The 27,851-nt window shown below is 39.7% G+C and overlaps 1 protein-coding gene across 5 annotated transcripts in view; it reads right to left on the bottom strand.

Annotated features, from left to right (window-relative positions):
* RAPGEF6 (Rap guanine nucleotide exchange factor 6) overlaps positions 1 to 27,851 on the bottom strand; it is a 234,471-nt gene that overhangs the window by 205,444 nt on the left and 1,176 nt on the right. The window lies entirely within an intron of this gene.

The raw sequence follows: 27,851 nt of genomic DNA, 5'->3' as shown, positions 1-27,851 counted from the left end.
CTGTTTAATTAAGCTTCGGGTGTTGATTTGGTCAATGTATTCTTTTCCATTCCAGTTACTAAAGTAAAAAGTACAAAAAACAGCAACTGTGTAGGATCGCATTAATTTACAGTTTTGCCTAAGGGCTGTTTTAACTTTCTCAAGTTTCTGTCATAATATACCTGAAAACATCCAGACCACCTGACACATTACATATTTTGCTGACTGGACAGAACCAACAAGAAACTAAGCAAGAGTTACCTGGTACTGTGGAGTCTTGGAGAACACACTCAACTCCAGAAAGTGAGATATTAAGTCTATGAGGGCTCAAAGACCTGCAGCTTAAATGTTTTTAGATGTGCAGTGGTCAAGAGCATTCCAGGACATCCCCTCCAAAGTGAAATACAAACTGTTGAGACTTAAGCTTTCATTCAAGGTGGAAAAAGAGGGGCTGGACTTACCTTCCACCTAAAACAACAAAAAGTCATAATAAAAAAAACAACATTTTTCAAGAGATAAAGACATCAGTTTAAAAAAAAGAAAAAAGACAGTGACAATTGAGAAAGGGGAAACAAATGCCTGGTGGTGTCTTGAGAAGAGGGCTCCCAGTGGCTGAGCGGTAAAGAATCTGCCCGTGATGTGGGAGACCTGGGTTTGGGAAGATGCCTTGGAGGAAGGCAGGTTAACCCACTCCAGTATTCCTGCCTGTAGAAACCCATGGAGAGAGGGGCCTGGCAGGCTACAATCCATAGGGTCACAAAGAGTCAGACATGACTGAAGCGACTAAGCACGTCTTGAGAATCACCTGGCCACCAGGGAGGAGAATGCAGCTGAAGTCTGCAGAGCAGGATGGAGGAGGTGCATACTACACACAAGAAAAGAATGTGCTGCAAACTTACAGAGGGTTTCACTTGATTCTTAGCTTAAGTACCAACCATTTCAAGTACAGGAAGAAATTTCTGAATTCAGAGAAAGAATCACCTTAAGGAATTAACGTAGTGGTCCTCAATCAAGACTGATTTTGCTCCTTGGGTGACAGAGTTATTTCTGGAGACATTTGGGGCTGTCAACATTTTTGAAGGGGTAGGGGGAAGTGCTCCTAGCATCCACTGACTATAAGCCAGAGATGCTGCTAAATATCCTGTGATGCCCAAGACAAAGCCTTAAAATAAAGAATTCTCTGGGCCAAAACAATAGTTCTGAGGTTGAAATTTCCTGGATTAGAGGGAACAATACCCAAAACTCACACTGGGACCAGAAAAGTTGCTACTCCCACCAGAGACTGAAAAAATCTCATAATTCAGAACACATTTAGTAGAATATTCAGGAGCCTTTGGATTCAGTATTACAGCAAAATCAATGCCTCACTAAATGCTACTCTGGTGCTACTCAGCCTAGTTCAAAAAACAGCCCCAAAAGGATCAAAAGAATTTCCAAATTACTTAACTCTGCCCCAGAAAAATATTTATAAGAAATAAAAAATACCTAGCACATAAGAAAGTAAACTTCACAATCTCTGGTAGTCCATCAAAGATCATCAGGCATGCAAAGAAACAGGAAAAATGACCCATAATGAGGGGAAAAAAAAAAAACACCAACCAAAATCAACTCAGTAATTATCAGATAATAGAATTCATAATAGAATTTAAAAGACATTTAAAAACTTATTAAAACTATACTCATGTTCAGGAAAATATAGAAAAGATTAACCATATAAGAAGGGGTATTAAAAAAATTCCAGGACTTCCCTGGTGGTGTAGTGATTAAGAATCTGCCTGCCAAAACAAGGCAGAAGGGTTCAATCCCTGGCCCTGGAAGATTCCACATGCCATGGAGCAACTACTGAGCCACAATTACTGAGCTCATGCTTTAGAGCCTGTGAGCTGCAACTACTGAAGCCTGTGTACCCTAGAGCTAGTGCTCTGCAACAAGAGAAGCTACCAAAATGAGAAGCCCATGCACCACAACTAGAGAGTAGGCCCCACACGCCACAACTAGAGAAAGCCCAAGTGCAGCAACAAAGACCCAGTGCAGGCAAAATAAATAATTTTTTAAAAAACCATGGGGAAAGGTGATCAAAATGGCAGATTAGGAGGAGTCTGAACTCACCTCCCCCAATGAACACATCAAAAATATATCTACATGGGGAACAGTTCTCACTGAAAACAAACTGGAGACTGGCAGAAAGGCTCATACAACCAAGGCTGTAAAGAAAGATCCACATGAAGTCAGGTAAGAAGGGAAGAGAAGCAATTAGGTCAAGACCCGAACCACAAATTGGGAAACCTAGCCCTGGAATCCAACACCAGAAAGATAAGTCCACATGGCTGGCTAAAAGACCAGTGGGACTAGCAGGGGGTGCTGTGAGAAATCTAGACTCCGCCAGTGAAGAGCATGGATATGCTTGCTTGCTTGCTCTCAAAACAAAATGGAAAAAGCAACGGAAAATGTCAGGGACTCCAGCTGGCTTCCTACATCGGTCCCAGAGTGTACCCTGGCCCATGCTGGGGGCAATTTCAGCCCCTCTTGCTCCACAGCACAGCTCCCCACTAGGGCAAAGGCTGACACTTCCAAGTAGATCAAGTCATTGTGACAGACAGAGTCAGTTCAGACCCAGTATGCATCTGAATGGGGTGAAGGCAACCATTACTGGCGTTTGTGGGGACAGAAGGTCTAAAGCCGTCTGGAACTCCAGTGTGCTGGGACTGCCCCAGCATGCACCTGGACCCACACTGTCTGCCCACTCTGGCCCCTTGTGCCTCAGCACTGCTATGCTCCGGGGTGAAAATGCCAAAGTTGGGAGGGATGAGGACACATGCTTAGAGAAAATGGAACCAGCTCAGACCTAACCTTCAGCACTTCTGCTTCAGTACCTTGGAAACTTGGGAAAAAAGATGCCCACTCTTGGCCCTTCTATTTAACATAGTATTGGAAGTCCTAGGCATAGCAACCAGACAAGAAAAAAATATATAAGACTAAATTGGAAGAGAAGAAAAACTGTCACTATCTGCAGATGGCATCATACTTTATATAGAAAACTCTAAAGACTCCACCAAAAAACTATTAGAATAAATGAATTCAGTAAAGTTGCAAGATACAAGATTAACATATAGAAACCTGTTGCTTTTCTATATACTAATAATGAACTACTACAAAGAGAAAACAGGATAAACAATCACATTTGAAACTGCATGAAAAGAATAAAATACCTAGGAATAAACTTAACCAAGGAGGTGAAAGGCCTATACATTCAAAACCATAACACATTGATAAAGGAAACTGAAGACAATAAAAAGAAATGGAAAGATGTTTTGTGCTCATGGACTGGAAGAACTAATATTGTTAAAATGTCCATACTACCCAAAATGATCTACAGATTTAATGCAGTCCCCAATTAAAATAACCACGACATTCTTCAAAGAACTAGAACAAATAATCCTAAAATTTATATGAACTGCAAAAGAACCTAAATAGCCAAAGCAATCTTGAGAAAGAAGACAAAGCTTGAGGTATCATGCTCCCTGACTTAAAACTATACTACAAAGTAACAATATTCAAAACAGTACGGTGAAAGGAAAGTGAAAGTGAAGTTGCTCAGTTCTGTCTGACTCTTCGCGACCCTGTGTACTGCAGTCCTCCAGGCTCTTCCATCCATGGGATTCTCCAGGCAAAAATACTGGAGTGGGTTGCCATTTCCTTCTCTAGGGGATCTTTCCAACCCAGGGATTGAATCCAGATCTTCCACACTGCAGGCAGATGCTTTAACCTCTGAGCCACCAGGGAAGCCCAACAGTATGGTACTGGCTCCAAAAGAAGACACAATAGATCAAGGAAATAGAATGGAATTTTTGGGTTAAAGAACCCAAAAATAAACCCATACACCTATAGTCAATTAATCTAAGACAAAGGGAGCAAGAACATACAATTGGGAAAAAGACACTCTCTGCAATAAGCTGTGCTGGGAAAACTGGACAGCTATACGTGAAAGAATGAAATTAAAACATTTCCTCAAACCATATACAAAGAAAAGTCAAAATGGATTAAAGACCTATATGTAAAACCTGAAACCATAAACTCCTAGAAGAGAATATAGGCAGAACACTCTGACTACAGAACACTCTGTAAATCAAAGTAAAAGTTCTTTTGTACCTGTCTCCTAAGGCAACAAAAACCAAAGCAAAAACAAATGAGACCTAATTAAACATTAAGAGTTGAAAAAACACCTTCTATTTTGTATTGGAGTATAGCTGATTAACAATGCTGTGATAGTTTCTGGTGAACAGGGAAGGGGTTCAGCCATACATTACATGTATCCATTCTCTCCCAAACTCCCCTCCCATCCAGGCTGCCACATAACACTGAGCAGAGTCCATGTGCTATACAGTAGGCCCCTGCTGGTTATTCATTTCAAACACAGTGTACATGTGCATCCCAAACTCGGAAACTATCCCTTCCCTCATCCTGCCCCCACCCAAACCATAAATTCATTCTCTAAGTCAGTAAGGCTCTTCCTGTTTTGTAAATTCATTTGTATCATTTCTTTTGAGATTTCACCTATAGGGGTTGTGATACAATGTTTCTTCTCTGTCTAACTTACTTCACTCTGTATGACCACCTAAAGGTTAAGAAACAAAAGGACAAATCAACTGCTCAATGAGAGAAAATATTTACAAATGATATGACTGATAAGGACTTAATATCCTAAATATATAAATAGCTTATAAAATTAATTATCAAAGAATTAAAACTCAGAAAATGGACAGAAGACATGTAAGACATTTTTCCAAAGAAGATATACAGGTGGCCAATAGACATATGACAAGATGCATAACATCACTAATTCAGCAGAGAAATGCACATCAAACCACAATTAAACATTACTTCAGTTCTGTCAGAATGCCTACCACCAGAAAGATCACAAATAACAAATGTTGGTAAGGATGTGGGGATAAGAGAGTCCTAGAAGGAAAGGGAATATAAATTAGTGCAGCCACTATGGAAAACTACCATAGGGCTTCCCAGATAGCTCAGTTGGTAAAAAATCCAGCTGCAATGCAAGAGAACATGGTTCAATTCCTGGGTCAGGAAGATCCGCTGGAGAAGAGATAGGCGACCCACTCCAGTATTCCTGGGCTTCCCTTTTGGATCAGCTGGTAAAGAATCCGCCTGCAATGCAAGAGACCTGGGTTGGATCCCTGGGTTGGGAAGATCCCCTGGAGAAGGGAAAAGCTATCCACTCCAGTATTCTGGCCTGGAGAATTCCATGGACTGTATATATAGCCCATGGTGTCGCAAACAGTCAGACACAAATGAGTGACTTTCACTTTCACTATGAAAAACAATATAGAGGCTCCTCAAATAAAGAAAAATAGAGCTACCATATGATCCAGCAATTCCACTCCCAGGTATACATCTGAAGAAAATGAAAACACTAATTCAAAGAGACATGTACCAATGTTTATAGCACTATTATTTACATACAATAGCCAAGATACTGAAGCAACTAAGTGTCAACCAATAGATGAATAAAGAAGATGTGGTATGTGAATGTGTGTGCACACACATATACACACAACGGAATACGGCTCAACCACGAAAAGGAGTGAAATTTTGCCATTTTAAAGAACACAGATGGACCTGGAAGGTACTATGCCTAGTGAAATAAGTCATACAGAAAAAGACAAATATTATATATTATCATTTACATGTGGAATCTAAAAATAAAACCAATGAATACATATAACAAATCAGAAACAGACTCATGGATATAGAGAACAAACTAGTTGTTACTGATGGGGAGAGAGGCCAAGATAGGGCTAGTAGAAGACTAAGAAGTACAAACTACCAAGTATAAAATAAAGAAGATACAAGGATGTAATGTACAGCATAGGAATAGAGCCAATATTAACTGTAAATGGAGGATAACCTACAAAGATACTGAATGGCTATGTTGTATGTATAAACTAATACTGTACAATACTGTAAATCAAATTATACTTAAATTTAAAAGAATATAAATAAATAAATAAAACACAGGGAGAAAAGACCAAAAAAATCTGAACAGAGCACCAGTGAGACAGGGAACAACTTCAAACAGCCCAACAAAAGTATAATTGGAGCCACTGTGAAGAAAACGAAGAAAAAAAAATAATTTGAAACTGTGGAAAGTTTTCCTTATTTGATTAAAAACTATAAGTTTGTACATGCATAAGGCTCAACAAAACTCAAGCACAAGAAATATGAAATAAACAATAGCAAAGCACATAAACTGCTTAAGAAATTAGATAAAGAGAAAGTCATAAAAGCAGGCAGCGGACATCCCTGGTGGTACAGTGGATGAGAATCCGCCTGCCAATGCAGGGACACAGGTTCGATCTCTGGTCTGAGAAGCTCCCACAGGCCACAGAGCAACTAAGCCTGTGTGCCACAACTACCAAGGCTGAACTCTGGGGTTCGCGAGCCACAACTACCAAAGTCCACATGCCTAGAGCCTGCACTCTGCAACAAGAGAAGCCACCGTGGTAAGTCCATGCACCACAATCAAGAGTAGTTCTCACTCACCACAACTGAGAGCGAGCCTGCATGTGGCAACAAAGACTCAGGACAAAAGAAGAAAAAAAAAAAAATAGTAGTTAGAGAAAGAAGGTAAATTACACAATGAGAATAACAATTAGAATTACAGAACACTTCTAGTCAGAAGCAATGCAATCCAGACAACACTGTAGTTAACACCTTTAAAGTCATAAGAGAAAAAAATTATCTAGAATACTCTTCCAGTCGAAATACCTTTCAAATAGGAAAGCAAATATTTTTCATATATACAAAGATTGAATCAATCAATTACCAGCAGACCTGCTCTACAAAAATAAAAGTCATTTCCATAAAAGAGGAAAACAATACCAGATGGAAATGTGGAGTTATACAAAGGAATAAAGAAAACTGGAAATGGTAACTACATGGGTAAATATAAATCTTTTTCCTATTTAAAAAAACATGACTATTTAAAGAAACAGCAACAACAATGATAACATATTATGAGGTTTATAAGATGTGTACAAGTAAAATGCATCACAACAGCAAAGGCCAGGAGGTAAAAATGTAGGTATAATATTGTAAGGTTCTTTTATTATATAAGAAACAGTATAATATAACTTGAAGGTCGTGGTAAGTTTAAGATATATACTATAAACCTTAACAAAACTGACAGTTTGCAGATTCTTTTGGATTTTCTACTATACAATAAAATCTCCTGTGAACAAGAACAGTATTGTTTCCTCCTCCATATATATATATATGCAGGTAATTTTTTCCCCTAGCTTTAATGCATGAGCTAGGGCTTCCAAAACAATGGCTGGTAGGTGTGGTCATATACGATAAACACAGCTGCTGGGGCCCCACCCTTTTAGTTAAGAGTCATCATAACCTGGCCAGACACTCACAAAATGCCTAACCCATGGAAATATGCTTGTTATTTTCTGACATCAAGACAATTTTTAGTGGCAAACAAGTTTTCAAAACTGTAACACAAAAGGTTATGTATGTCATCACAAACAAAATTAGAAGTCCCAAAACCTGATCTGCCAGATGAGGGCAGACTAGAGTCCAGGAGTTTCAGAGTTTTCTGAGATTCTCAAATGAACTATGTCATATAATTTCCTGTTTTCAAGTCAGAGGATATCTTTGGTACATCACTGGTGATGGGACATCAATAGCTGGCAATTAGGAATTCACTCTTCAATTTTAAAGTCTGTGAAAATATAATTCACAAGTTTTTAAATACATATGGTTCTCCAGCTCTCTGCCTGAATAAAGGCTGACAAAGTTTCTCAACTTTAGATTCTGCAAGTCCTTCTTCAAATATCTAAAAGTTCGCCCTTTATTTGTCTCCAATCTTCTCTTCAACAATTTGGTCATTTTACATTCAGTTCTACAATGGCATCTATAAATAGTGACCACAAGGATTTGAAGAGAAGTATTAGGATTATTCCTATTAGGAGTTAGCAAACTTTTTCTATAAAGGGTCAGAAAGTAAACATTCTAGGTTTTCTGGGCCATATGGTTTTTGTCACTACTACTAATCTACCTTGCCTGTGCGACATGAAAACAACCAAAAACAAACAAACAAACAAACCACCAGAGGTAAATGAATGGGGGTGGGTACATTCCAACAAAACTTTAGTTACAAAATACCTGGTAGGCTAAATTTGGTCCCTAGGGAATACTCTGTAAAGTCCTAATGTGTGTTTGTGTGTTCATTCACACAGTCATGTCCGACTCTTCGGAATCCCATGGACTGTAGCCCATCAGGTTCCTCTGTCCATGGGGTTTTCCAGGCAAGAATACTGCAGTGGGTTGCCATTTCTTACTCTAGGGGATCTTTCCAATCTAGGGATCGAACCTACGTATTGGGTCTCCCGCATTGGCAGGAGGATTCTTGACCACTGTGTCACCTGGGAAGCCCAACTTCTAATGCATATGGTCAAAAATATCCACCAAGAAAGTCAAGCATGAATGAGGTGGAAACTGGAAACATCAGATTTCCACTTTTCCAAGCTTCCATAAAACTATGGCACAGGCAAATGATCCAAGTGCTACCAATCAGATATACTCATCACAAACTTTTAATCTAGTGATACCAAGAAGTGAGAACTGTGGTTGAAGGCTCTGTCAACACATGCAGTGTACCTGGTCAGCATTGCAAGCTATGGTATCCACTGTGTTCAATGCAATCAGCAGTATTATCTTTACCAAATATGTGATGAGGAGTATGAATCATGACTGTCTAGCTCCACGTCTATTTCTCCAGCACTCCCAACAAGTCTATACCTACCCACTATCCTTTTAATAAATTCCTTTTCTTTAAACTGACCAGAACTGGGTTTTGCTGCTTGTAAGTTACAACCTAAAAGACTCTTACAGTAGCACCACCATTATCACTTGGGAACTTGGCAAAAATGTGAATTTCCATATTTAATGAATCAGAATCTCTGGGAGCAGGATCTAGCAGTCTGTGGTTTAATGAGACCTACAGGTGGTTCTGATACACATTAAAGTTTAGAACAAGTGGTTTATTGGTAGGATTTATGCCACTCTGGGGGCTTCCCAGGTGGCTCAGTGGTAAAGAATCTGCCTGTCAATGCAGTAGCCACAAGACACATGGGTTCGATCCCTGGGTTGGGAGGATCCCCTGGAATAGGAAATGGCAACCCACTCCAGTAATCCTGCCTGGAAAATACCATGGACAGAGGAGCCTGGAGGCTACCATCCATGGGGTCAATAAAGAGTCAGACATGACTTAGCAGTTGAACACGTGCACACACACACCACTCCGGGTTATCTGGTTGATAACCTATTAAAGAGGATGGACACAAGCACTGAGATGTCTAGTAAACCCTGGTCCCTCCAGAGCACCTGGTTTTAGGGTCACAAGATACTAAGCATTTATGAAACAAGAGAAAATCTTTCAGAACAAAGGATAGTTGTAATAGCAAACTGATAAATTCTCTCATATGATATGGTTGGTTATGGGTTTTGGTCTACATGAGACAATAAGTATTTATAGTTGTTGACTGTGTAATGCTGGTCTTAGAAAGGGATTTCTTGTGGTTTCTGTACCAATTATCACTGACACAGGCTTAAGGTACTGCATTGTCTGTTAGGCTCCTGATGTGTCCAAGATCAATAAAAGCTATTATAGACACCCAAAACAACCCCAACAGAGGCAGACTGGAAGTCTTACAGACATTTTTTGGTAATAAAAAACGTAAATGCTATATTTAAAGCAATGTTATTTACATTGTGCACTTGAAAGTTGCTCTACTGAACAAAAGAGGGAAATCATGAAGAAGATGGGAAAACTAGGAATTTATGACATTCCAGAGCAGTAACACCTACATCAGACCCTGGTTCTGTAACTACAAAATAGTGGAAAAATTATCCAGGGGCATGAAGTCACAGAGTCAGATATGACTGAGCGACTGGACACACACAAATGAGAAGAACGAATACCAACTCAGGATGAGAGGATAAAAATAATTAGTCCCATTTGGCCAAAAAGAAGGTGAGGAAATGGTGATGACTCAACACATCATAAAACACATCAGCAATACTCTCTCAGCCAGTCAGTTATGTGAGTGAGTGAAGGTGGGCAAGCTGAGGTACACGAGACCAATGTCATCCTACAAGCTGCCCTTCAACAACCCATACCTAATGCATTCACTGTAGGTATATTCTATGGCTTTTCAATTTCACTGTAAAATGACATATTCAATTCACGTTTGTAGCTCTGTATGTATGAGAAATTAATAATTCTGTTAAGCATACACTTCTAATTAAGCACTCTGGGATTTCTATCCCCTCCCTCAATGCTGCACCAAGCAGTGTGCTGCTCTCAACTATATATCTCAATTCAGCTCTTCTACACATGCTTATAAAACTAATTAAACTTGGAAAATTCAAATTGGAATGCTTAGAGCAATTCTGAATTTTTCTGTTTCTCCAAGTCTAAATCTAGTGAATTTCTTACCTGTGAAATGCTTGTGATCACATACAACATTCAGTGCAACATCAACTATCTAAAACATTCATCAACCAAGGTATTCTACTCATTATCTCAGCAATTAAAAAGAAAATCCTCAGGGGATTCTCTGGTGGCTCAGTAGTTGAGAATCTGCCTTAAAATGAGGGAAATATGGATTCAATCCGTGGTTGGGGAACTAAGATCACACACGCCATGAAGCAACTACTAAGCCCGTGCCCTAAAACTACTGATCCCGCGTGACAGAGCTAGAGAGCCCGCGTGCCCCAACTAATGCCCAATGCAACCAAGTAAACACACATAAAAACAAGACAAAAAACCCTCTCAGGATGGACTTCTATGGTCAATACAAATTCAAACTCAAGATATACATAGTTTGCAGCTATAGTTCTATAATCAAAAGTAATGCTGAAGAATCTTCTCCAAATTATTGTTAGGCTGACTTTAGCCTAACAGTGCGGTTAAAAACTTGGGACTCTGGAGACAGCTGTGGTTTCAAATCCTGCCTCTATCAGTTATTAACCATGTAATAGATAATCTGCTTAACATCTATTTTTTGTACAATCAGGAATGTAAACAGCTTCTTTTTAAACATAAAATTTTAAAATATATCCACTAAATGTGTAGCACAGACACTAACACATGTTAAAAGTTAACAAATATTATCTTATGTTTTATGTGTTTCATTATGAAATTACAAGTTAAATTATATCAGCAGACCATTAAAACTATTTGAAAGACTTTCAACAATATCTCAAAATTAACATGCCCAAAACATTAAATATAGAATTCCATTTCATTGGTTTTATCATCCATGAAGGTGTAAATATATTCTGCAAAATGGCAATGAAAAGCTGTAACACTTACCACACCTGAAGATCACACCACAGATTCTAAATGCCATTTCCTACTAAAAGGAACCTGGCTCCCTAGATATATGGCTAATTTCAGTAGTAGGGCAAGGAAAGTAAAAGCCTGAAATACCTTTCTGGGCCAGAAAGTAGATTATTACTTAAACACTATTTCTTCTTGTTATTTAGTCGCTGAGCTGTGTCTGACTCTCTTGCGATTCTGTGGGACTGTAGCCCACCAGGCTCCTCTCTGTCCATGGGATCTCTCAGGCAAGAATACTGGAGAAGGTTGCCACTTCCTACACTGGGGATCATCCTGATCCAGGGATCGAAAGTTCGTCTTCTGCTGGGCAGGCAGATTCGTTACCATTGAGCCACCTGGGAATTTCCTAAAGACTACTGGATCATGTCAAAGTTCTAAGGAGGAGGAGGAGAGGAGTGTAAAGTAGGAAAAGTTCTTCCAAACAGAACATCAGCTAATAAATGGACAGAAGGAATAAACAGCCTACACTTTCTACTGCTCACTGAACACTGTCACCTGGTGACCCCTCAGCATCTCAAATGCAATATATCCAAAGCTAAACTGATTATCTATCCCCTAGCTGTGTCTTGCTCCTAGGTTCCCTGATTTAGGTGACAGGACTCACCTTTAACGGCTCTGGTGAGAAATCTGTCAATTCTACTTTCTAAACACCTCTGTTCACCATCTCAGCTAAAGCAATTTAGAGTCCTTCCCTGGGGACTCAGGAAATAGAGTCTGCTTGCAGTGCTGCAGACCCAGGTTTGATCCCTGGGTTGGGAAAATTCCCTGGAGAAGGGAATGGCTACCCACTCCAGTATTCTTAGAGAATTCCATGGACAGAGGAGCCTAGAGGGCTAAGTTCATGTTTATACATCATCAAACGTTTGTCTGCCTTCTTAGCACAGTAGGCAGCACTTCGGTCTCATAATGTGAAGGTCCTGAGTTCCAACCTCAGTGAGCACAGTTTGGGCTTCCCTGGTAGCTCAGCTGGTAAAGAATCCACCAGAAATGCAGGAGACCCTGAGGTCAGGAAGATCCATGGGAGAAGGGATAGGCTACCCACTCCAGTATTCTTGGGCTTTCCTGGTGGCTCAGACGGTAAAGAATTCACCCGCAATGCGGGAGACCTGGGTTCAATCCCTGGGTTGGGAAGATTCCCCTGGAGAAGAGAATGGCAACCCACTCCAGTATTCTGGCCTAGAGAATTCCACGGACCGGGGAGTCTGGCAGGCCACAGTCCACGGGGTCACAGAGAGTCAGACACAACTGAGCAACTTTCATTCACAACAGAAAACAGCCTACTTGCCTCTAGTCTGGCCCCCTATAATCCATTCTTCAGAGTGCTACCAAAGTGATCTTTCTGAAAAGAAAATACAAACTTAACAAGGAGAACATAGTCCTTCATGTTCTGAATCCTGACCATGCCTCCAGCCTCATCTATTTTACTACTTAGTCTTGTCCCAATATTCCAGCTATCCAGACAATGTGTATGTTCATACCAAGCTCATCTGTGGCCTTGGAAAATGCTGCTCCCTTTTCAGGAAAAACATGCAGTTCCTTCTTCGTCTAACTTTTATAGATTCTAATTTATACTCAAGTCAGGGTTCCCTTTCTAAAACAATTTGAGTGGCATGTACCTACCCTTTACTCCTCTCTCCCAACAGCCCTCCTACAAACTCCTGAGCATCTGATATGTGCAACTGTCACAGTACTTAACCAGGATGTATTTTAATTGTCTGTGTACTTGTCTTATCTCCCCCTCTAAGAACCTTTTATTCCTAGCACTTAAAAACAGGACTTGAAAAATACATATCACACAAACATTCATTAGGAAGTCTTCTACAAAAATGTATGCATTCAACTCTGCCTCACAGTCATCTGAGGAGCTCATAGGCAATCCAAACTTCAGTTGGCACTTGTGATACTTATGAACTCTTCTTTATGATAAAGTCTTCTCGTATTAGTTGAATGCTTTTAAGAAACCAAACTAGAATAGACTATCAGCTTCTGAAAACAAGTTATAAAACAGAATGGTATAAAAAAAATCATGTAACAGATACACCTGTTTTCATTCTACATAAACCTTGAGAATTACAAACTTAAATAGACACAAGCACCTTAAAATATTATACTTCATAGAGTACAGGCAAGATTAAATAAGAGGCATTTAGGAAAATATTAGGCTCTGTATAGATGCCAAAAAAAAAAAAAAGAAACAAACAAGATCAAAGCTTAAAATGTAACCTGAGGTTCACTGATAAAGAGAGCCGGGGGCACCACAGGACAAGGAAGCAAACGATGAATCACGTGACCCTGAGCAAGCCCTTCTACCTCTCAAGTTTACTTCCTTTATCTGTATGTAACCCACTTCACTAGCTCTTGAACCATCAGCTATTTTTGGAAATTATATATACACACATTCACAAACACTTGCTCGGTGGCGCTGCTACTTCTGCTGTGTACTAAGTGCCCGTCCACCAATCCCACGGTCTCTGCCACATGTCAAAGCTGCCAAAGTTTCAGTTTGGGGCAAATAATGGAGAACATCAAACAAGGGCTGCTGATGCCTTTGCAACCTCAAGTTCTTAACAATGAAGGGCCTCCTTCAGTTTTTATATAAGCCAGATCTCAGTTTACACCAGCTAGTACAAGGTAAAGCCAAAAGGCAACTACAATGTTACAGAGCTCACAACTGTACATCCAAGAATGACTTTGTTATAGAGTCAAGTTCACCATGCCTGGCTGCTACTGCTCTGCAGAATTCTCTCTCAGAGAAGCTCCTTATCACTCAAAAACAAGATTTTATGGTGTCAGAACTACTGAATAGCCAGAGTACTGTTATTGTTTTGCTTTTTTCTCAAGTTGGGGATCTCCAATACATGTATGAGGTGTTTTGGAAGAGAAATTACCCAATAAAGGCCCCATCCAGGTCTAGTATTCCCCTTCTATACAGTTTAGTTTACAAATGAAGGTCAGAGGGCCTTGGGAGCATAAATAAGTTCTTACTTTCCAAGGAGCTCTCTAAATGTGCACCTGCTGTAGAAAAGCACAACAGAATCTTTGTTCTGCCACCCTTGAGGATGCACACAGTGACTCCCTCAAAAATTTTGAGTACAATGGTGCTCTTTTGCCAATTCAGAAGAAAAAAAAAAAAAAACCTAAAATGTACATTTAAAGACCATTATTCTAAATTATGAAAAAGATTTAATAAATAATTACAAGAACACTGAATTTTAAATTCTTTCAGTCCAAGCTCCCTCTTGAAATTTTGGTAACACAAACAAGCTAGATTTTTTATAAAATTATTTTCTGGATTGTAAATAGGCAATTACATTAACATCTAGCTAAGCAAGAAATATTTGTCCAACAAAAGTTTAAAGTTTTTTGCTTAAAAACACATGAAAAATTAAAACTGGCATTGCAGGTAAAGCTGCAAATGTGTTTTAAAGCCATATAAAAAAGAAGTTCCTCTTTCAAAGTATGACTTAAGTTCCTCTATCTGAATTGTTGTTGAAGAACTACCAGGTAAAACACATAGTTTCTTTATGGTCACTGTACATTATTTACATCTAAATAAGAGAATATTAATAGCAAATTTTGCCAAGGTGCCAAACTTCAGTCTTTTTTCCCCAGCACTTCAAATATCAGACCAACAGAAATTACTACTAGAAAAACATGAAAACAGTACTGTTCAGATTCTTTTCCTTTTTAGAGACATTCATTCTATTTGGCTACCTACCATGTAACTAGTATTGCATGATGGAATTGGGAGATAAAGATACAGCCACTGTCTTCAAGACGCTTACAATCCAGCCAGAGAGAACAAGCCAGCAATCAAAACACAGAACAGTAACTGCTCTGAGAGAGGAAGGGACACGGAGGAGTGGGAGATCAGATTTCAGTGAGGCGTCTGCATTTGTCAAGTGAGAGGATGGTGTTCAAAACAAAGGAAATAGCAAAGGAGCATGTATGGCTGTTACTGAGTGAGCATCATGACTGGCACTTCGTTACATACTTCGGGGCTTCCCCGGTGGCTCCCAAGGCAAAGAATGCACCTGAAGTCAAGGTGACCTGGCTTGGATCTCTGGGTCAGGAAGATCCCCTGGCAAAGGGAACAGCTACCCACTCAAGGATTCTTGCTTGAAGACTTCCATGGACAGAGGAGCCTGGGGGGGCTACAGTTCATTGGGTAGCAAAACTTTACATATCTCATTTAGTCCACATAACAATCCCCCAAAGATATTCAATCTTAAAATTAGGTAACTTTTCCAAGGTCACTCAAATTCTCAGTGCTATAGCCCAGATCTGAAGTAGGCTTGTTTAAATGCAAAATTCCAGGACTGTAAACACTTTTCCATCCTACATAAAAGCACAGAGACAGGGGAAAATGACACAATGGACAATGTTGCTAACTGCTATTTATATATCATAATACTTAAAGAGTATAGAATTACTTCAATAAATACCAATGCTTGACACTCCATTCCAGAAGATTTTAATCCAAGAAATGAAAGATGGGCCTCAGCATTATTTAAAAAAAAAACAAATTCCCTAGGTTGAGAAACATATGTGGCCCAGGTTGAAAACTACTGTATTATGATACTCACATTTCTCTAAAATTCAGCGATGCTGACCATCTTTTCATGTTTATTGGCCATCTGTGTGTCTTCTGTAGAGATATGTCTCTCTAAGGCTTCTGTCCATTTCTTCATTTTTTTTTTTAAATATTTTCTCCCATTCTGAGGGTTGTCTTTTCTCCTCATTTATGGTTTCCTTTGCTTGCAAAAGCTTTTAAGTTTAATTAGGTCTCATTTGTTTATTTTTGTTTTTATTTTCATTACTCTAGGAGGTGGGTCAAAAAAAGACCTTGCTGTGATTTATGTCAAAGAATGCTGTGCCTATGTTTTCCTCTAAGAGCTTTGTAGTGTCTAGACTCACATTTAAGTCTTTAATCCATTTTGAGTTTGTGTATGGTGTTAGGGAGTGTTCTAATTTTTTTTTAATTGAAGGATAATTACTTTACAGAATTTTGTTGTTTTCTGTCAAACCTCAACATGAATCAGTCATAGGTATACATCTGTACCTTCCCTTTTGAACCTCCCACATCTCCCTCCCCAGGAGTGTTCTAATTTCATTCTCTTACATGTTAACTGTGAAATTAAAAGATGCTTGCTCTTTGGAAGAAAAGCTATGACAAACCTAGACAGCACATTAAAAAGCAGGGACATTACCAACAAAAGTCCATATAGTCAAAGCTATGGTTTTCCCAGTAGTCATGTATGGATGTGAGAGTTGGACCATAAGGAAAGCTGAGCTCCAAAGAATTGATGCTTTTGTACTGTGGTGTTGGAGAAGACTTGAGAGTCCCTTGGACAGCAAGGAGATCAAACCAATCTATTCTAAAGGAAATCAGTCCTGAATATTCACTGGAGGAACTGATGCTGAAGCTGAAGCTCTAATACTTAAGGCCATCTGATGCGAAGAAATGACTGAAAAAGATCCTGATGCTGGGAAAGACTGAATGCAGGAGGAGAAGGGGATGACAGAGGACGAGATGGTTGGATGGCATCACTGACTCGATGGACAAGAGTTTGAGCAAGCTCCAGAAGTTGGTGATGGACAGGGAAGCCTGGTGTGCTGCAGTCCATGAGGTCACAAAGGGTTGGACACGACTGAGCGACTGACCTGAACTGTCCAGTTTTCCCAGGACCACTTACTGAAGAGACTGTCTCTCTCCATTGTATATTCTTGCCTCGTTTGTCATAGATTAGGTCATTGACCATAGGAGCATGGGCTTACTTCTGGGCTTTCTATTCTGTTCAATTGATCTAAACTACACAGAGGTATCCCCTCCCACTGGTCAGAATGGTCATCATCAAAAAATCTACAAACAATAAATGCTGGAAAGGGTGTGGAGAGAAAAAAATCCTCCCTACACTGTTGGTGGGAATGTAACCCAGTGCAGCTACTATAGAGAACAGTACAAAGTTTCCTTAAAATAAAAGCAGAGCTACCATGTGTCCCAGCAATTCGACTCTTGGGCATATACCTGGGGAAAACCATAATTCAAAAAGATACATATACCCCAATGTTCACTGCAGCACTATTCAGACTGGCCAGGACATGGACGCAACCTAAACACCCATCAACAGAGGAATGGATAAAGAGCATGTGGTATATACATACAATGAAATACTACTCAGCCATATAAAGGGACAAAATAGTGCTGTTTGCAGAGAAGTGGCTGGACTGTTGTAAATAGTGAAATGAGTCAGAAAGAGAAAAATATTGTATATCACTTATATGTGGAATCTAGATAAATAGTACAGATGAACGCACTGGCAAATCAGAAATAGAGAAACAGAGGTAGAGAACTTACCTACAGGAGGAAGGGGAGCAGGGCGTGGGATGAACTGGAAGACTGGAACTGAGGCACATGCACCAGGCATGTCTACGGTCACAGCAGAGCACCAAGCAGCGGTCTGTGTACCACACAGAGGGTTCTCCTTAGTTATCTACTTCACACACAGTAGTGCATACTAACACCCAAAAAAGATGTCCTTTTCATTATAGGGGACTGGAATGCAAAAGTAGGAAGCCAAGAAAGTAACAGGGAAATTTGGCCTTGGAGCATGGAATGAAGCAGGGCAAAGGCTAATAGAGATTTGCCAAGAGAATGCACTGGTCATAGCAAACACCCTCTTCCAACAACAGAAGAGAAGACTCTACACATGGATCTCACCAGATGGTCGACACCAAAATCAGATTGATTATATTTTTTCAGCCAAAGATGGAGAAGCTCTACACAGTCAGCAAAAACAAGACCGGGAGTTGACTGTGGCTCAGATCATGAACTCCTTATTGCCACATTCAGACTTAAATTTAAGAAAGTAGGGAAAACCACTAGACCATTCAGGTATGACCTGAATCAAATCCCTTATGACTATACAGTGGAAGTGAGAAATAGATTTAAGGGACTCGATCTGATAGACAGAGTGCCTGATGAACTATGGACAGAGGTTCGTGACATTGTACAGGAGACAGGGATCAAGACCATCCCCATGGAAAAGAATGCAAAAAAGCAAAATGGTTGTCTGAGGCGGCCTTACAAATAGCTGTGAAAAGAAGAGAAGTGAAAAGCAAAGGAGAAAAGGAAAGATATTCCCATTTGAATGCAGAGTTCCAAAGAATAGCAAAGAGAGATAAAAAAGTCTTCCTCAGCGATCAGGGCAAAGAAATAGAGGAAAACAACAGAATGGGAAAGACTAGAGACCTCTTCAAGAAAATTAGACATACCAAGGGAACATTTCAGGCAAAGATGGGTTCGATAAAGGACAGAAATGGTATGGACCTAACAGAAGCAGAAGATATTAAGAACAGGTGGCAAGAATACACAGAAGAACTGTACAAAAAAGATCTTCATGACCCAGATAATCACAATGGTGTGATCACTCACCTAGAGCCAGACATCCTGGAATGCGAAGTCAAGTGGGCCTCAGAAAACATCCCTATGAACAAAGCTAGTGGAGGTGATGGAATTCCAGTTGAACTATTTCAAATCCTCAAAGATGATGCTGTGAAAGTGCTGCACTCAATATGCCAACAAATTTGGAAAACTCAGCAGTGGCCACAGGACTGAAAAAGGTCAGTTTTCATTCCAATCCCTAAGAAAGGCAATGCCACAGAATGCTCAAACTACCACACAATTGCACTCATCTCACATGCTAGTAAAGTAATGCTCAAAATTCTCCAAGCCAGGCTTCAGCAACACGTGAACCATGAACTTCCAGATGTTCAAGCTCGTTTTAGAAAAGGCAGAGGAACCAGAGATCAAATTGCCAATATCTGCTGGATCATCGAAAAAGCAAGAGAGTTCCATAAAAACATCTATTTCTGCTTCATTGACTATGCCAAAGCCTTTGACTGTATGGATCACAATAAACTGTGGAAAATTCTGAAAGAGATGGGAATACCAGACCACCTGACCTGCCTCTTGAGAAACCTGTATGCAGGTCAAAAAGCAACAGTTAGAACTGAACATGGAACAACAGACTGGTTCCAAACAGAAAAAGGAGTACGTCAAGGCTGTATATTGTCACCCTGCTTATTTAACTTATATGCAGAGTACATCATGAGAAACACTGGGTTGGAAGAAGCACAAGCTGGAATCAAGATTGCAGGGAGAAATATCAATAACCTCAGACATGCAGATGACACCACCCTTATGGCAGAAAGTGAAAAGGAACTAAAAAGCCTCTTGATGAAAGTGAAAGAGGAGAGTGAAAAAGTTGGCTTAAAGCTTAACATTCAGAAAACTAAGATCATGGCATCTGGTCCCATCACCTCATGGAAAATAGATGGGGAGACAGTGGAAACAGTGTCAGACTTTATTTTTGGGGGCTCCAAAATCACTGCAGATGGTGATTGCAGCCATGAAATTAAGACGCTTACTCCTTGGGAGTAAAGTGATGACCAACCTAGATAGCATATTAAAAAGCAGAGACATTACTTTGCCAACAAAGGTCCGTCTGGTCAAGGCTATGGTTTATCCAGTGGTCATGTATGGGTGTAAGAGTTGGACTGTGAAGAAAGCTGAGCACCGAAGAATTGATGCTTTTGAACTGTGATGTTGGAGAAGACTCTTGAGAGTTGGACTGCAAGGAGATCCAACCAGTTCATCCTAAAGGAGATCCCTCCTGGGTGTTCATTGGAAGGACTGATGCTGAAGTTGAAACTCCAGTACTTTGGCCACCTCATGCGAAGAGGTGACTCACTGGAAAAGCCCCTGATGCTGGGAGGGATTGGGAGCAGGAGGAGAAGGGGACGACAGAGGATGAGATGGCTGGATGGCATCACTGACTCGATGGGCATGAGTTTGAGTAAGATCCAGGAGTTGGTGATGGACAGGGAGGCCTGGCGTGCTGCGATTCATGGGGTTGCAAAGAGTCGGACACGACTGAGCGACTGAACTGAACTGAGTGTATGTATGCATGGTTTGAACCCAATCAGAAGTGGGCAGAAGACCTGAACAGACACTTCTCCAAAGAAGACATGCAGATGGCTAAGAAACACATGCAAAGATGCTCATCACTCATTATTAGAGACATGCAAATCAAAACTACAATGAGGTTATCACCTCACACCAGTCAGAATGGCCATGATCAAAAAAATCTACAAACAATAAATGCAGGAGAGGGTGTGGAGCAAAGGGTACCCTCTTGCACTGTTGGTGGGAATGTAAATTGACACAGCCACTATGGAGAAGAGTACGGAAATTCCTTTTAAAAAACTAGGAATAAAACTACCATATGACCCAAGAATTCCACTAGTGAGCATATACCCCGAAGGAACCATAACTGAAAAAGACACATGTACCCCAATGCTCACTGCAGCACTATTAACAGTAGCTAGGTCATGGAAGCAAGCCAGATGTCCACTTACAGAAGAATGGATAAAGAAGCCGGGGTACACATATACCATTGACAATTACTCAGCCATAAAAATGAATGTATTTGAATCAGTTCTAATGATGTGGACGAACCTAGAGACTATTATACAGAGTGAAGGAAGTCAGAAAGAGAAAAACAAATATCATATTATGCTTATAAATGAACTCTAGAAAGATGGTACTGATGAACGTATTTGCAGGGCAGCAATGGAGACGGAGACACAGAAAACAGACTTGAGGACACAGTAGAAGGTGAGGGTGTGACAAATAAAGAAATTAGCACTGAAATATATACATTACCATATGTAAAACAGATAGCTGGAGCTGGTGGGAATTTGCTATACAACAAAGGGAGTTCAAACTTGGTGCTCTGTGACTACCTAGAGGGGTGGGATGGGGTGGGAGGTGAGAGGTTCAACAGGAAGCAGATACATGTACATGTCTACAGCCGATTCATGCTGACGCATGGCAGAAACTAACACAATATTGGAAAGCAATTATCCTCCAATTAAAAATAGATAAAAATAAACTCAAGTAATGCCCCCCCCCCCAAAAAAAAGCATGAGTTTGGGGCTGGGGGATGGTAAGGCTAGAGTGCAAGGCAGAAGATAATGGAGGACTCTACATCTTTCCCATTTCCATCTGAGCCAAATTCATGAATTTGCAGCCCTCACTTTCTTGGGTCTTATTCTCTAATACACTGCAGTCAGACTCTATATTCAGTCCACTGAGAGCATTCTGATGGAAGCAACCTGAAGATCATAGAAGTTTTCACCTTTCTTGAACCCTCTACAGTAACTGATGTTAATAATTAGGGATTTCTTTCTGAAATGTCTTCCTGTAAGTTCTCCTCTTACCTCTGTAAACACTTTCTCTTCATTGTCTTTGGCAGCTTTCTTTACCTTCCCTCATCCCTTTAATATCAGAGCACTCAGGAGTCTGTCCTCCTTTTCTCACTCAGTTTTTTCACTGAGGATTCCTACCAATCCCATCACTTCATCTATGACCCATAAGCTGTAGACTCTCAGACCAACTCAGACCATAGGCTGGTTTGATCTGCAGCTCCAAATGCTTTCTGAACATCTCTGTGTCTCCTGCAGGGAGCCTCAAACCTTCTCCAAACCTGAATTCTCTTCCTACCCTAATTCTGCCTTTTAATAATGTGCAGTTACCCAAATGAGAAGCTAAGAAATTATCTGAACTTCTGCTTTGCTCTGAACAGACCCAATCCAAGCCTGTCCCAACAAGCAAAAGACAGAAAAGCTTGCCACATTTGCCCCAGAGCTACTGCAGACACTTGAAGGAACATAAAGACAGTGTCTCTTGGCCTGAAGCACAGCATCTGAGGTTTGAGGCAGTTGCCACAAGAGTAGGGGTGGAAAGAATGAGGTGGCCAATCCAAAAAGGGTCAGGTGAGCCAAGGTATAAAGGAGAAGCAGAGGAAGATCAAGAAAAGCCAAGATAGGAGGTTCAAAGTCCAGTCCAGAGATTAAAATGGAAAGAACCAAGATAAGTTTCCTAGTTCTCTTGGTTATTGGAAAGAATACACACTGTATGATTCCACTCGAATGCAAAAACATCTTTCATGGCGAAACATATCAGCACAGTTTCCTTTGGGAAAAGGTACTGAATGGGAGAGGCAAAGGGGGAGTTTCTGGAGTGCTGGTAATATTCTATAATAATGATTTGGATCGTACCTAAATATATTTGTGAAAAGTAAGCTGGCTATACACTTGAAAGTATGTGGAATTTACTGTACGTGTATTACTGTACGTTGTTGTTTAGTTGCTAAGTCTGATTTTTGTGAACCCAAGAACTATAGCCTGCCAGGTTCCTTTCTCCCTGGGATTTCCCACTCAAGAGCAATGGAGTGGGCTGCCATTTCTTTCTCCAGGGAATCTTTCCAACGCAAGGACTAACCCCGTGTCTCCTGCATTTGCAGGCAGATTCTTTACCACTGAGCCACCGGGGAAGCCCCCATGTGTATTATAGTCAATTTCAAAGACTAAAAAAAAAAAGTCTGGTGGGATGTACAAACTCCCATTTCAATCAATGACCATGTTGAGACAACTCTACTTCACTATTCCACTATCTCATATTCTGCTACCTTATTTCACTCCTAAACTATTGCATTTGTTTCCTATTATAGATCCATATTTCCTGATTTCCCAGTTTTCCTGATATAATCACTAACAGTCTTGCCTTTCACATTGAAAAATACCATGGTGTGGACAAAATGTTGTTTGTTCATCCTACTGAAAACCACCTGCCTCTAGTGTAGCCAGCCTGTACTGCTTCTTAACCCATCCCCTGGCTCCACCTACATCTTCAACAATGCCCACAGAGTAATCTTTGTAAAAGTGACCCTATTTCTGGGCTAAATAGCTGTTAAACCCTCCAACAGTTCTCCTTTATTTACAACATCCAGTCCAAATCCCTGAAATGATCCAACCCTGCTATTATATCCAGCTTCAACATTTAACATCCAACACCACGCATACACACAAAACACCATACAGTAGTCCAGTGTTTCGCGACCTTTCTTCATTATCACATCTCTCCAAAGAGTATTTTTCTTAACTGCCACCCCATCTCCAATTAAATATTAAGGAATAAGACACTGTCCGGTAACAACGAGATTCGTGTAGATATTACTACACAAACCATAGATATAGGTGGTTTTTTTCCCCCCCATTCCCCTAAAAGACCCAATTTCTGTCCCACTGGGAATGACATCACCCCCACTGGGAATTCACGCTCACAGACTGGCTACTTGTTCTACAAATGTACCTGGCTTGTCACCATTAGTGCCTTGCTCCTGCTGCTCTCTGCCTGGAATGACCTCCCTCTGGATATCATCTAGAAAGCTATTCACGATATTATGGGTTTAACCTAAAGGTCCTCCACGGAGCCTTTCCTTTTCTCACTTGGAGCTGTAAAGTGCCCTATTCACATCTTTGTCACCAGTAATCTTATGTTTTACTAATGTCTTGTCTGTATCCTAAATCACTGAAGAATAGGGACCATGTCCAATTTCTCCCTACAACCTTGGCTTTTCGTATTCTAACTTATCTGCTTACTGAATGGAAAATTAATGCAATCATCTGCATGCAGTAACCAAACATCTCAGTGTGCTGGAGACAAATGACTTCTTTAATCTGTTTTCCAGGTGTAAATATTAATCCACCTCTTCTAATTCTCAAAAATAACTTGGATGACAATTTATACTGCTAACCTATCTAGGCAATGGGAAATAATTCTGAGCAAGAATAGATGATCAGATCTCAGTATTATCTCAGTATTATCATTCTAACCAAATATGACAATAAATAAAATGACTCAAAAATTCAGGGGTGAAATGATAAAAGTGTGAATTAGGGTAATTGGGCTGGACAGGAAGTAGAGAGAGACTCAAGATGTAAAACCAACAAGGTTTAGTGACCAGTTAGATAGAGAGAAGAGGACAGCAGGGGAAACTGAGTAGACATTAATTCTGAACTGAGAAACTGAGGCAGTCACCAGAAGAATATTAAAGAGTAGGAATGATGATGGTTCCAATTTCAGACAAGTGATTTAAGAACCTGGAGGACAATTTGGTAGTTACATAATGAATCTGAAGCACATGAAAGGGGGTAAGATGTGACAGACTTACATGTCAGCCTATTAAAAATTAACAGAAGTCACACTGCTGAGTGAGACCACCCAGGTATACAAAATCAGCAGTTCTAATGAATAGAAAGTATTATCTTTTAAAATGAGATCTTTACAAAATTAATTCCAAATTTTGTTCTGTTCAACATATTGATTGTTTCATATGTGCGAAGCATGGTATTAAGCAGTTAGAGATGGAAATAAATATAAGAGAAATACTGTGCTCACTGTGAGGTAGAAAAGAAAGATTACAGAGAAAGAATGGCATTGAATATGAACTGAGTTGAGAAAAACGAAAATTCAGGGTCTCAATTTTGACTGTAGTGTCTCTAATTTTGGTATAAGGACTCAAAATGAGTACCTTAACAGCTTTCGTTGCTTCAGAGCACTGAGCTTCCCACGGAGTATTTAAGCCTAAAATTTTCCATTAAAAAAAGAAAAAAGAAAAAAACTTTGTAAAGTGAAAAAGGAAATCAGACGACTAGCTCAGGAAAGCCAATGTGCTATGGAAGTTGAATCTACAAAGTAGGAGAACTGGCCAGAAAAGTAAAAACTGCTTTAGAACACAGTTCTAAATGGCATTCTACACAAAACTTCCCATTCTCAGTGTCAGGCTCACTAGGATTATGCTTGAGTTGATAGTTTCATTTAAGGACAGCAGATGGTTCAAAATAAAGGAACCATTAATTTTGTCCCAGAAACAAATAGAAGAGTTCTTTATTCATTAATTATATGATGCAAACATCTGATTATAAGATTGTAAGACACTGATTCTTAATCTATTTGTATATTTTTCATAATGCTTTGTACCCAGTAGGTATTCAAGGAAAAATAAGCTGAATGAATGCATTTTACCCCTTCTATTATACACTTTCTTGACTTAGCTTCTAGGACATCACCACTCAATCCTGGTTTTTCCTCTGCTGCACTGTTGACTCCCATGCATTCTCCTTTGCTGGTTTCTGCTCTTCTCACTGACCTTGTAATGATCAAGTCTCCCAGGGCACTGTCTTTGGTCCTCTTCTAGTCCCATGTATGCTCACCGCTTTGGTAATTTCATCTAGTCTCATGACTTTAAACATTATCTTTAAGCTAATAAGTATAAAGGTTGTATTTGCAGCCCAGCCTTCTCTTTGGAAATAATTATTAATTGTATATGCGACTCCTTACTCAACATTTCTAACAGACAGTTCAAATGTGACATGCTCAAAACTGAATTTCTGATCCATTCTGGATCCCCAAACTACTCATCCTGCAGCTTGCCTGGTCTCTTTGACAGCAGCTCAAACTCTCTTTGATGGTCAACTCCAACACTCCAGTTATTCCGGCCAAAAACTTTGAAATCATGCTTGATGGCTTTCCTTTCCCTCAAAGCACAAACCTAAACCATTAGCAAATCATGTTTGCTAAACCTTCAAAAATATTTCCATAATCGACTACTGCTCACCACCAGCAATACTATCCTTTAGTCTGAGCTATGATCATCTCTTCCCTGCTTTAATGCGATAACCTCTAACTGATGTTCCTGTTTCTTTCTATCCTTGCTCCCACAGTCTATTCTCAACCCAGCAAACAGCCAGGGAATGCATTAAAAAGTAGGATTACATTGCTCCTCTGCTTCAAAACATTTTGGAGGAAAATAAAACTCTTTTTCATTCAAAATAAAAGTCAAAAACATACAATTTAGAGTCCTGCATGATAAGCTCCATCTTACATCACCACTGCCTCTCTGACTTCATCTCTTACCACTTTCCGTTCGTCGCTCAGAGCTCCTTGCTATTCCCTGAATGCACCAAACACACTCTCACCTAAGGACCTTTGCAATGACTATTTTATTCTACTTGGAAAGCTATTTCCCAATATATCCCGATGGCTAATTCCATCACATTAATTAAAGCTTTAATAAAAATTCATCTCAATCAAGACACCAACTACTTTAAACTGCACCCACTCCTTGTCCATTTCTTCCAATTCCTTTATCCTGATCTTTTTAAAATTTGCAATTATCAACTAACATATTATGTAGCATACTTGCTTCCTGTATTTATCTGTCCATCTCCCTCCCTCTTCAGGTAGGCCTGTTTAGTTCACTGATACACCCTAGTGCACAAAATAATGCCTTGAACTGGTAAGCTTTCAATAACTGCTGAAAATACTTATAATAGACGCTTAACAGTCCACTAGAAAGAATAAGGAACTTCTGAAAGCAGAAATGACCCTGTGAGAATTTCATCAAATTATTTATCACAAATAAATCATCACTAGAATTCAATTTATCACTTCTTTATTGATACTTCTGTGCCCCCCAAACAAATTCTACACTCAATCAAAAGCACTGCCAACGATGGAACTTCCCTTAGGACTCTACACTTTCCCTGCTAAGAGCCAGGGTTCAATCCCTAGTCGGGGAACTAAGATCACACAAGTCTTCTGGTGTGGCCATAAATAAATAAAAATAGTTTAAAAAGCACTGCCAATGAATCAAGCAGTTAGCATGTTATATGCTGCTAGACGTCAGAACTCCAGTCTGTGTACTGTGGGCAGCTGTTTCAGCATTCATTCCCTTAAACAATGCTGCTGTTCCAGTAAAACAAGACGAAGTACTTAACACAGCAAACACTAGCCAACATAACTTTGTGAACAGTTCAGAAAATTTCCTAAGGCTCAAAAATGAGCAAACTAGGTAATTTTGTTAATAAAGAAAATTAGGAGTTTTCCATTAACATGCTCTCTTATCACTGTGGAATTATGTTAGAAATCAATATCAAAATGTATGTGAAAAATAACCCACTTATTTTCAAGTGCAATGTGAAAGTTACCAGAAGAGATCTGACTGAGCCATTGAACATCTCAAAAAAGAAGACTGAAAACACAGAGGATGACTGACAAGACAGAAGAAAGTATTACTATCAAAGATACTTTAGAAACTTCATGCATTTGGAAATTAAATGTCCACTTTTAAATGATGGGTGTATCTAAGAAGCCATAACAAGGAAAATCAGAAAATATTTTTAACAGAATAAAAAGGAAAAGAAAATTTACCAGAATTTGTTGCAGGCAGCTGAAGCTGCTTGACACTTTCTCATGATACAGAAACTATGGTAGGTTCACCTGTTCAAAATGAACGCTTTCAATTAACTCACAACTACCTCAAGAATTATCAGGGAAATTAAGACACCTAGAATTACAAATTCAAGTCTTAAAAAGAGGGCTGTGGAAAGTGGTAGAATTTGCTTTGTTTCTATGCAAAGATCAGGATCTCCAACAACAAAGTCTGACCCATCAGCTAAAATTACAGCTTGACTGTCATGTCACAAAAGGTCAGTCCAAATTACTGAGATCTACTATGCAAAACATTATAAA

Source organism: Muntiacus reevesi, chromosome 1 (genome assembly GCF_963930625.1).
Source record: "Muntiacus reevesi chromosome 1, mMunRee1.1, whole genome shotgun sequence".
Lineage (NCBI taxonomy): Eukaryota > Metazoa > Chordata > Mammalia > Artiodactyla > Cervidae > Muntiacus > Muntiacus reevesi.
This window is presented reverse-complemented; position numbering and strand designations above follow the sequence as displayed.